Source organism: Gordionus sp. m RMFG-2023, chromosome 3 (assembly GCF_954871325.1).
Source record: "Gordionus sp. m RMFG-2023 chromosome 3, tfGorSpeb1-WG-v2, whole genome shotgun sequence".
Lineage (NCBI taxonomy): Eukaryota > Metazoa > Nematomorpha > Gordioida > Chordodea > Parachordodidae > Gordionus > Gordionus sp. m RMFG-2023.
Window position 1 is genome coordinate 2409280 of NC_088777.1, and position 11974 is coordinate 2421253.

At 29.8% G+C, this 11974-nt stretch overlaps 1 long non-coding RNA gene across 1 annotated transcript; it reads left to right on the forward strand.

The window, feature by feature from the left end:
* The first annotated feature begins 5892 nt into the window (after window positions 1-5892).
* On the forward strand, window positions 5893-6767 carry LOC135925646 (uncharacterized). Its single transcript, XR_010571702.1, has 3 exons — window positions 5893-6000; window positions 6191-6287; window positions 6710-6767. It is a non-coding gene; the product is annotated as an uncharacterized LOC135925646 (long non-coding RNA).
* Window positions 6768-11974: the final 5207 nt, after the last annotated feature.

Sequence of the window (11974 nt, forward strand, 5' to 3'; positions counted from 1 at the left end):
AAGTCCTATAGAACCATCATTAATATGCACAACAGCAGATTGTTGGAATGCCTATCGCCGGTATAGCTAACATTTCAATTTGTATAATAATTAATTAAGAATAAATTATTTCAGAAATTTTATGAAATTTTAATTTTTAGTTCAAACATAGGAGTAACCGCTCATTATATAAATCCATTAAGTTTGGAAAGAAAAAATATAGCGTTGGCTTGTAAAAGAATGACTGGTAGTCATAAATATGATAAAATAGCAAAAAATTTACAAGATATAGCTAAAAATTATTGCATTCAAAATAAAATTTCAAAGACCATTACAGATAATGCCAAAAATTTTATAAAATGTTTATTATAAATAAATATAAACATAATATATGATTGATTACTTAATTTATTAAAGAGTTTTCAAGCCAATTGAAAATAATACAAGCGAATTAATTGATGATCTGGAAGATGAAGCAGTTGTGCCAATTTCTATATTAAATCTTTATAATAATGCACAGGATTCTGAATTATCAGAATCATTTAGTTTACCTCATCACCAATGTTGTGCCAGTCACACATTGAATCTTATAGCCACTGTGGATGCCAATAGAGCCATGCAGTGTAAACAATATCAGAGGGTAAAACTAATTTTAATTAAATAAGTAATATTTTCTTCATTAGATATATAGCACAACACTACATAAATGCTAAAATATATGGAATAGGCAAAATAAGTCTCCTATTTCATTTGGATTATAAGGAATATATTGGTCGTTATTTTATAGTCCTAATAACTAGATGGAACTCCACCAATGCCTTACAATTAATGTCAGAAATTATAAAAGATAAATCTGACAAAGTGGACAAGATATGTGTTGGAATAAAACTACCTAGGTTTTTACCTAATGAATGTGATTTTATTCATGAATATTGTTTAGTAAGTTATAAATAATATTTATATATATAGCATTATTTTAAATTAGCTAATGAAGCCAATAGCTAATTCCCTTGATATTTTGCAGGGAGATAAGTATATGCACACAGCTTATTACTGTGCAACTATTTCACAACTTATTATCAAATTAAAGAATTTTAAAGAAATGAACCTGAGATTCTGCTTACCACTATTAGATGCCTTACTTAAAGGGATTGAGGATAGGTAAATTAATATAATAAATTTAAAAAATTTAATAATTATAGGTTTATTGTGACCTTATTTGAAGATGATAATATTATAGCAACCATGCTCCACCCTTTTTTTAAACTTGATTGGACATGGTTGCAAATGGAAGAAAATCTTAATAAAAGAAAACAATTGATACAAAGATTAGCTGGTGAATTATCAAAGTCATCAACTGACTGCAAGCAAATAACCTGCCAAAAAAAACAAATAATTTAATTTCAGATTTTTTTCAGTACCCTACAGCAGATATAATTTCTAATAATGATTTAAATTTTGATAATCAACAAATTTTAAATAATTTTTTCAAAAATGAATGTAGAGATTTTAGCATTTTTAAAGAATACCCTGATATAAAATTGTTATTTATTAAATATAACACTACAATTCCTTCAAGCGCCCCTGTGGAAAGACTATTTAGTGTTGCTAAATATGTCTTTACAGATAAACGAGGATGCCTAAATGATCAAAATTTTGAAAATATTTTATTACTGAAATCTAATAATTATTTATAATTATTTAATCATATATTTTCATATATTATATTAAAATCATTATTTTAGTTATATTCTGATAAATGTTATATCGCGTCAATAAATTTTTTAGCTCATTTCATGAATTTTCACAATATAATATTAATTTAGGTTTATGCAAACCTATAAAAGCATAATAAAAAATGTATCTGTATCTTGATAACTTTTTAGACGCTGTATCTGTATCTAGATAACTTTTGAGACTATGTATCTGTATCTAGATCTATTAAAAAAGTATCTTTTAACAACTCTGATATGTACAGATACATTAAAAAATTTATCAAGATACAGATACTTTTCACCACATTTTTTTTAATCTTGATACATAACTCTGCAAAGTTTCAAAAATAAATTTTATTTTAGGAATCGGGAATCGAAAGAGAGAGCATTTGTTAATGCTCCTTTCCAGATTAAAACAAAAATATCTCCTTACTATTCCCACGCTAATTACCTATCGCTTTAATAAGATTAAGATTATAGATATCGCTATTAATGATAACCTCATCATCGATCGTTATTCATTTCTTTACATTATAAATATATTAGATAACGTCGTAGATTATCTTCCCGTGCCATCTAGTGGATTATTTAGGCTATTTGGCTGGGCCTGGTTCGTAATTATTTTTACATAAAATATATTTTGCTCAAATTTTGTCATATTCGACTCGTAAATATATTATGAACAACATGTCCGACCCAGTTCAAAACTTCTACCTGACTTTGAGACGGGCATCTTATAATCTGCTTGTTTGAATTCAGTTTGGGACAGTTTCTTTTCGTTTGAAATCAACATACGTGAATAGGCTAGGGCTAGGAATCAAAAGGAGGTATATGAGTTACCATATAAATTAAGTGTTATTGCATTTTGATCAAATTTAAGCGTTGTTTTGTTATTAAGTAAATTTCTATTTGATTGACAGCATACTAAATTTTCCAAATATATTTAGTTCCCATTAGAGATCTGCAAAGTTAGGCCCGGCCCGGCCCAACGAGCTTCGGGCCGTGCTCGGGCCTAATTTTCTTTAAAATAATCGGGTTCGGGCGGGCCGGGTCTAATATTTTTAAAAAAATTTTGGGCCGGGTCGTGTCGGATTTTGGAAATTTTATTAAATATATCTAAATTTATCAATTTTATATTGAATTTTTTATGTAAAAAAAAATTTTTGATTTAATTTATTGAAACTAAACGCTCTATAACATATGTCATTTATTTTAAGTAATTATAAAAATTAATTTCTACATTTAAATAAATTCGGACCTGGCCGGGCCGGTAAATTTTTTAAAAATAAATTTCAGGTTCGGGCCAGGCCGGCAAAACTTTTTAAAAAAATTTCGGTTCGGACCGGGCTGGTAAAACTTTTAAAAAAAATTTCGGGCCGGGCTGGGCTTGAAAAATTAGGCCCGCTGCAGATCACTAATTTCCATTGTTTAAAATTTTTATATTCAAAGTTTCAAGATGTTGAAATGCTTTCTGAGCCTATAATATTTCTGGAATATATTATCACCTGTAGCATACTCCAGATTTAATTATGTTACCTCTTTATATAACCCATTTTGACGCAAAGTTCTGGGTGTGAGTCCTTGCTTTTGATTGAAAAAAAACATAGTTTTAAAGGAAATAAAATGACAGGTTCAACTTTGTAACAATTTATAGACATGACTACTTGAATATTAGGCATAGGTCAAGCTTTAAAATCTTATAGTAAAATAATAATTTTAAAATGCTCTGTCACCAATTTCTAAACTTATATTTTTAAAATTTTACTTTTAGAGAAATACATTCGTAAATAGTCTTGACCTGGCTTCTCTAGGGAGTAGAAGGCAGGAACTCGAGTCTCCTGAAAAATTTAAAAAGGAAAATTTTAAATTTTTGAAAATCTAAAAATAAATGTAAGAAAACATTTTTCCTGAGCCTCTTAAAATTGTAAGGGCTAGTGACGCCCCTGGTCTTGATAAAATTAGACAAAGGGTGTAACCTATCATATTATGGCCTAAAAATTACCTAGTATAATATATATTGGAAAAAATATAATCATATATATTGTAAAATATAATTTAATAAGGAAGAAATATGACAAATTAATTATAATAAATCACTTGAATATTGGAGACAAATAAATATTTTGTGTCTCAAATTTTTAAATTTAATAAAGTCTATGGACTGAATGTATATGGCAAATTTACTAAAGGCTTATAAAAATCAAAACTACTATATATTTTTATTGAGAAATTTTAACAAAAACTTTTTCAACCTTTAAATTTTTAAAAATATATGTCTTTTATATGTTCTTACTTTTGAATAAAAAAAATGCTTATATATTTTTTATTTAAAGTTTTCAAGTTAATTTCTATAAGTTTTAGGTATTTACCAAAAAACAGATGATATTTTTTAAGATTCATTCATTCGTTTCCTTTATTACCTGCGTTTTTTAAATTTAAGATAATGTAAGTATGTTTGAATATAATTTAAACTTATTTTAAATTAAAGGGAACATGAAAAACATAAGCCATGTCTACGCAGGCTTGTTTTAAAGGAAACTGGTTTTATAAATATATTTATTAAATAATCATCATTTTCCAGAGTCTAACATTTGCAAACAAAATGACCGTATAAGCAATAAAATTGACTTGTGCCCTAGTAAATTAAATACTATTTCGCAATCATCTTTGAAGTATATATTTACGTATGCTCAGTTAACCGCAGAAATCTACATAAAATTGCTTATGCTTGATAAAAATAAATTAGAGGATTTAATAATTAAGGTATAAGATTTTTGTTATTAAAATTTATTACCATTTGCTTCAGGACAAATTTATGAATACTGAATTATTTATATCACTCATGATAAAATCAGCTTTATTAAAACATAAATTAAATCAGGAAAATATTAAACCTATTTGTACATTTATCTGGTAATATAAATTTGTTTGAATATTTTTTTTCTTATATCTTTGTTAGTAATGTGTATGTCCAATATTTATCCTGTATATTACAAAAATGCAATTTTGAACCTACTCTCAAAAATATCATCAAAATATTGGTTAATTTTGACTAATTATATTTAATGTTTATATTTTATATATAGAAAATTGGTTTAAAATTATCACCAAAAAGTAATAATATAAAGGCTGAATATAAAACTGAATTTTCGAATAATTTAGGCCAACAGTAGATATATTTTATATCAAGTTTATTTTTATTTATTATTAAAAGGGAAGTTAAAGCCTTTGAAATTACTGAAACTCAAGATATGATTTACTTAGATCAAAATTCTTGCCAATTGGAACCACAAGATTTTACAGATAGTTCCAAAAATCTAAATATGATGGCATTGCCAGATGATGCTAAGACTAATAATTTATTGAACCCTCAGCAGCATATCAGTGATGATGCGAACATAAATGAAAATGCTTTGAACTTGCTGCACATTGACGAGTTTATTTTAGAAACCCTTCCTTGCATTTTAGACCATTTGGTTAAGCCAAATTTGAAAAGATTTATAAATTCGGTATCAGATGAATATATAGCATTTTCGATTTAGAAAAGTCCCATAATTATTAAATATTTTTTTAAAAAGTTGTTTTTTATATTCGTTAGGCCTATTTAAAAATGAATATAATATGGAAAATTTGTATTTGTGCAAATAATAAAGTTAACTATTCTTAGCTGATTGGTATAAACTATAATTAGTAAATTATTTAGATCATGAATTCTTATAAATCATTATTCATATTCATTTTTGAATGTATTTACTCTGTAGTCAAATAATTAGTAATCAACGTTACCAAAAATTTATGAAGAGCAAAATTTATTTAATAATAAAATATATTAATTCTGAAATTTAAAAAATTATTTGTTTTTCGTTTGTCTCTTGGAATATATAATTTTTTTTTAGTTTTAACACTACCAGTTTACTTTTCATAGGTAATAAATGCTTAAACATACAACTGTCATTTTTTCTATCGAACAGTTATATCTTAATTACATTATTACTAGTGAAAAATTAATCAGATTTCGATTAAGGTGTGACAACCTATCAATCTAAATCACGGAAAAAAAAATTATTTTAATATTTTCTTATCACGGATTTGGTTAACCCAGAAATTATATATTTTTTACTTCCTTTCTTGAGGTTTTCTCATATATATATGTTTTAAATAAATATTTTAAATTAATTTAAAAAAAACCCCATTAAAAGTGTGATTTAAAATCGATTCAAACGCACCTACTTTCGGACTTGAAATTCCTCGGCACTTATTCGAACGAGGCGGAAACGGAAAACGATAATAGTTTGCAGATATTAAAGTAATTAAATCTTTTACCTTTTTTTGGTTCGGTTATTGCCTCTTACTTTTTAGGCCATTTAGTCTAAACTATTTAGCTAGCTTAACCGTCGGCTATTTAGAAATGAGTCTAACCAGGACACGGCCCTAAAGCCTTAAAACTATTATATATATATATTTATGTGTGTGTGTATATATTTTTAAATATATAGATTGTTCACAAAGTTTTGCCTTCTATTCGATGTGTTGACGTATCCCGAAGTTCTAGCGTTGTTCGATACCCAGTCCCTGCAGGAATTGAATAACGAAGTTTATTTCCCGCTCATATTATTTTTTTCCAAATATTTTATATAAGGAGAAAGAAGAAAATTCCTTGTAGCTTCCTACATCAACTAGTGGAATTAATTTGTCATCTTGGGTGTTATGGATTGGAAACACAAAAAAATATGAAATCAGACTTAGCCTTGAGGCACAAACTGATTCTTTTTTTTGTAATAAAAATTGGATTCATGTTTTAGTGAACGGCACCAAACAGTCCTTATGGAATGATCCAAACTGAACCACTGCCTTCATTACTCAAAAACCTTATGATTTATCAGCGCACGTACATTGAGTTTGCTGATATCCTAATCGAGATATTTGAATTCGAGAGCAAGAAGAGAACCCTATTGGACCCCGATCTTATAATTTACCCCCTTCCCTTCATCATTAATCATTGTTATATCATTCAGGTTTTATCGATACTGCGCCATTTCGTTTTCGCTACGGAACCTGGGTATTTTGTCAAGCTCACCAATGTCCTAATAATCAAGAGGTATAATTTCTCAATTTTTTTATAATACCTATTCTTAAATAATAAAATATTTAGATGTAATAAATCATATATAAATTCGTAGATCTCCCTTGGGTCAAAATAAAAATTTCGTTTTTATGCCACGTATTTACTTTTGATCATTTTTCGGGTTCGGTTTTTCCGAACGGGCTTGCAGGTTCTTTGATCAAATATACTTAGAACCTTTCATTATTTTTTTTAAAGATGATATTCCTTTTCTTCTTGTAGCTCCTCCCTTAAAATTAGTATATATTTGTATATGGTTAGAGGCGAGGGTTATGGTTAGAGTTATATATATATTGATATTTAACATAAAAATAACACTATTACTTTTAGATACGCTAAAGCTCTGCCAAAAATGGTCTTGAAATTGTGCTCCTTCTTTCACCAACCTGTTCCAGCTGTCATAAAATTTGGATCCGACGATCCCAAACTGCCTCGGAACGAAGGAATCGATGAATCACCCGATCTAGTTAGTCTTTCGATGATAATTTTTTTTATTTTATTTCGTTTTGTAAACTATTCAGCGACAATGACCTCATCGCGCTACTCCTGTTTCTATAGCGCATGCCCCAAATTTTGCCTAAATTAAGAAAACAGAGATGATATCAAAGTTGTTCAAATTAGATTGAATTCTTTTGATAATCTTTAGTCCTTTTTTTTTAATGCCCCGTCTGAGTTCAAATGTAGCTATAAAATTTCTCTCCTAATTCGTGTACTAATATAATTTCAACCCAAATTGTTACTAATTTTTGTTTTTTATCTTTATCGTAGCTACTAATTCCATTAAGCTAGACGGAGATATAAAATAATTTAAAATAACATATGTTTTTTAATCGACCAGTTTAAAAAGAGTGCTAGATTTCGAACCAGAGCCAGAATGTCGAATTTCGGGACCTTAAAACGAGACCTGGGTATAACCTCTTCGACCCCAACCGCGAAGACCCGGAACAAAACCTACCGCCATTCCCAAAATCAAACGATTTCCGATAAAAATGTCGGCTCGAGGGTAAGATTAGGCTCGAAAAGCGCCGCCGCCTCTGCTGGCGTGCGGAAATCGTTCGGTATGGGATTTCAGCTTAGGCTCAAAGTTTCGTCCGTCAATTATGGCAAGGTGCCATCCTCCCAGAGAAGCGAGTAAACTTATTTTATAAAAATGTTCATATTGCTATTTATGATTGTTTGTTAAAATATTTAGATTAATAAAGGGTTTTTAGAAATAATCTAGACGTGTAAAATGTAAAGTATCTATATCGTTATTTAGATTCTCTCTTTTAACGGGCATTGATACCTAAATACATTTGTAAAGTGTCTTTTAGTAAATCCGATTATTATACTCTTTATTTTGATGGAAAATGGTTTAGAAAAACACTTAGGTTTTAAATTTTGGGCTTTAAATTCGGAATGAAATTCGTTGTTTTCATGGTTTGCCCTTCGAAAATGGTAAGCCATTTCCTAATGTAGGTAACTAGAATATAGGGGGGTGTGGGTATATATTTAACCTATTCCCGAGGTTCCATTTTGTATAATAATCATTGTTTTAGTTGATGATTTAAATTGACCTGTTGATGATTTAAATTGACCTAAACCACAATTATTTGGATTTCAATTAATACGCGATATCTCGGTATTTGGTATCCGTGATAACTCGGTATTTGTATCCGTGATATCTCGGTATATATCGGCGCATCTCTGATAACGATATCATAAACGGGAATTATTTTTTTTTAAACTAGTGACTGTTATATCTTATAATGTAGTAACTTATCGGATTTGTAATTACCATATTATTTGAATATTATAGGTTTTAGTATTTGTATAAACTTAAATAAAAGGTCAATATTGAATTAAATATATATTATAGTTTACAAAGAGTATCTTTAAACATTTTGTAATATAGATTAACATTTTTTTGACCATACACGTTTTTAAAAATATAGAAAACGTAAAAGTGACCTTTATTTTTCTATCACGATTTAGGGGAAAAATTATATATTTTTTTTAATGTATATACATATGTACAGTAAACCCTTGTCGCTTCCGAAAAATGTTGCCGAGAGAGTTGATATCCCCAAGTTAAAGCCGGCTTCCGCGAGTCGCGGCGGTGACACTGTTGCCACTACTAATAGGGCAAAGCGGAACCTATTCGATACATTTAAAAGTCACAAAACGTTTACTCCCGGAACCTCGAAAACTTGGGGCTTATTTGGTTCAAATGGAGACGATATTCGCGAGGGAAGATTTCCTTTAAAACGTTACAAATCTTGCCAATTAGAACGGCCCGTAAAATCTCCGGATATATTCAGCACCCCTCAAAAATCTCAACCCGATACGCATTTACCGGCAAACGTCTTAAAATTTTTCGAACAAGGTTACAATGCCGAACTCGGCGCCAAATTGTTCGAGCAGGATACGAATTTGGACCATCTGGTTTCGCCGTCTTTGTTACTTACTCCTCCATTCAAGCAACTCCACCAATCGATCCTCAAAAATCCTTGCACGCCATCCAACCAGGCCGACAAAACATCGAATTTCGAATCGTCGCCCCTTCTGATTAAAAGTGCCACGAAAAGCGTATCCTTCGTCGAAGAAAGGAGTTCTAGATTTTCTCCCGAAAGATCGTTGGACCAAACTGCCCCTTTACCCAAACCAAATTTTTTCGGCGGCAAATATACTGCCCCGAAATCGCCCTCAAAACATCGCAACAATCTTTTGGACGACATTAATAATCGCAACGCCACCGTAGTTTTCGAGACCCCCTCCCCTAAAAATAGTTTCAAGAAGTTGCTAACCGAAGTGAAGTACTTCAGCTCCAAGTCTAAAAGTCGCATGATCAAGCAATGTTTCCGTCAAATAGAAGAAACCTCTCCTTTACCGATAACGACAAATTTAACCCAAAATCTCGACCCAACGATCGGCATTAACTTCTTAAACCACGATTATGACGATGACGTAAATATAGATTTTACTGATAAAACGGTAGGTTGTTTATCTTCTCCTGTTTTCAAAGGAAAATACGTTAGGCTAAATAACTTGAATTTACGTAGCCGTGATCACGATCTTTTCGAAACCGTTAACCGAAACGAAATACGTGCATGCGCAAATGTTGGACCAAGTACCCGGGAAACGGTAGCAGTGCCGCTACGTAAAATAGCACTGCAGAGCTACGTAATAAAGAACGCCGCTCCTAATCTGGTCCTCGTGAGCTCTGCGGATACTAATGTTTCTGTCTACAGAAAAAAAAAGTCAAACTCAAAGGAACAGAATCAAATGTCATTTATGGATCATTTGGGGAATAATGATCAAGGCAACGCCCATGATACTGGTACACTAAGTTATACCACTACAAACCGTTGTGACGTCATAGATCAAGAAAAAATTCGTGCCTCCCTCCCCCATACCTCGACGGAGGATGAAAAAGTCGACGCTAAACTCGATTTCCCGCTGTACAGCATAATAAGCGCGGCCGGTTTAACGCCACAAAAGCCCGCGGAAGGATGTGCCGATACCCAAGTAGGAAAGATTTTTCCCGGCAAGAAACCTATTAAATTGATTCTCCGGAAAGTGTAAACAAAGGGAAAATAGAGAGATGAAAGATGGAACGACTATATAATTTAACCTTGATCCGTGCTTTTTTTAATAATATACCACGAGAAAACACGATTATTTATTTCTTAAAACATTTGTATAATATATACATTTATTTTTATATTATTAAATAAAGCATATGTTATTTGCGGTTTGTGTTGTAAAATGGCGATTATGAGGCTTAGGGGGGTCTTAAAAATGGTTCACACTTAGGACACGTTAAAAGATAAAAACATAAAATAATTGTGATTCAAAGGCAAACAAAGAAAAAAAAACATGTTCTTGTTATAATAACTAGTTACAAAGTAATGTAATATTCTGACGTACAAGTTGTGTCAATTAAGAAACTAAAGGATTTTTTTATTAAACTTTATAACAACAAATAAATTAAAACTTTAATTTTTTTATCTTATTTAAATACAAACGTGAAAAGTTAATAATAATTCAATTAGAACATTAACAAAGTAAAATATATATACTTTAATTATATTACATTTCGTTCTATCCATTTTTAAACATTTACTATCACTATTTATAATTATTAACTAAAAAAAATACATTCAATTATAAATAAAGACATAATCAATTTACATTTGACGGGTCACGACATAATCAATTTGCATTTTATAAATAATGACAATTACGAGAGATAACTAGTTATATTTCTGCAAAAAAAATAACTGTAACTAGTTACATTTGAAAAAAATTATAACTGTAATGGTTTGATTTGAAAATAAATTGTAACTGTATTGGTTGCATTCGAAAATAATTTGTAACTGTAATAGTTATTTTTTTTGGATAACTACCAATACTAACTATTATATAAATAATCATGCATGCATATTTTTAAAAATATATTCAAATAAATTAATTTTATTTTTGATAACATATATTGTAATAAATTAATTAAAAATTTTGATTAAATATCTGTTTCTGTCGGGCCTTTTTATATATTCAATATTGATAAATGAATAACAGAGAGACACAGAATCATAGCCGTAGAAAACTATCATGTGGACTTTTGCCCCATAAATTTTATTGGTAGCTTTCAACCAATTGTAAGCCTTTGGCTATTTTATAAATTTTATGAAAATAATTTTGGGGTTTTGACTCTTTCTTTAAAAATTTTATATTTATAGTCGTTATTTAAATTTTTTTTTAAACTTTTCTCTTATTTTTCTTTCAAATACTTGTGTATAGTGTGATATATTAAATACATTTTGGGTGGAGAGGGTAGTAGTAATATGTAAGGGGCGGGGGTGTAATTAGATTAAAATGACATTTACGAGAACAGAAGATCTTCCGAAGAGGGGGATTTTCCTTGCCCCTCCCCATCTGGCCACTTCTATATACAGAATTTTATATGAATACTGACTACGAGTCATGAATTAATGAGAATGACATTCAAAATGATTCAGAATAATGAAAATTGTACCATCCCTTACAAAAGGTATAACCAAAGCAACGTACATAAATGTTGAAATGCCTTGGCCAAGCTTTCAAAAAGTATTTTGGATTTCACGGTAGTACAGGCAATATTAGCGTTAAGGTCTTTCATGTAGCATTTTTTATTAAA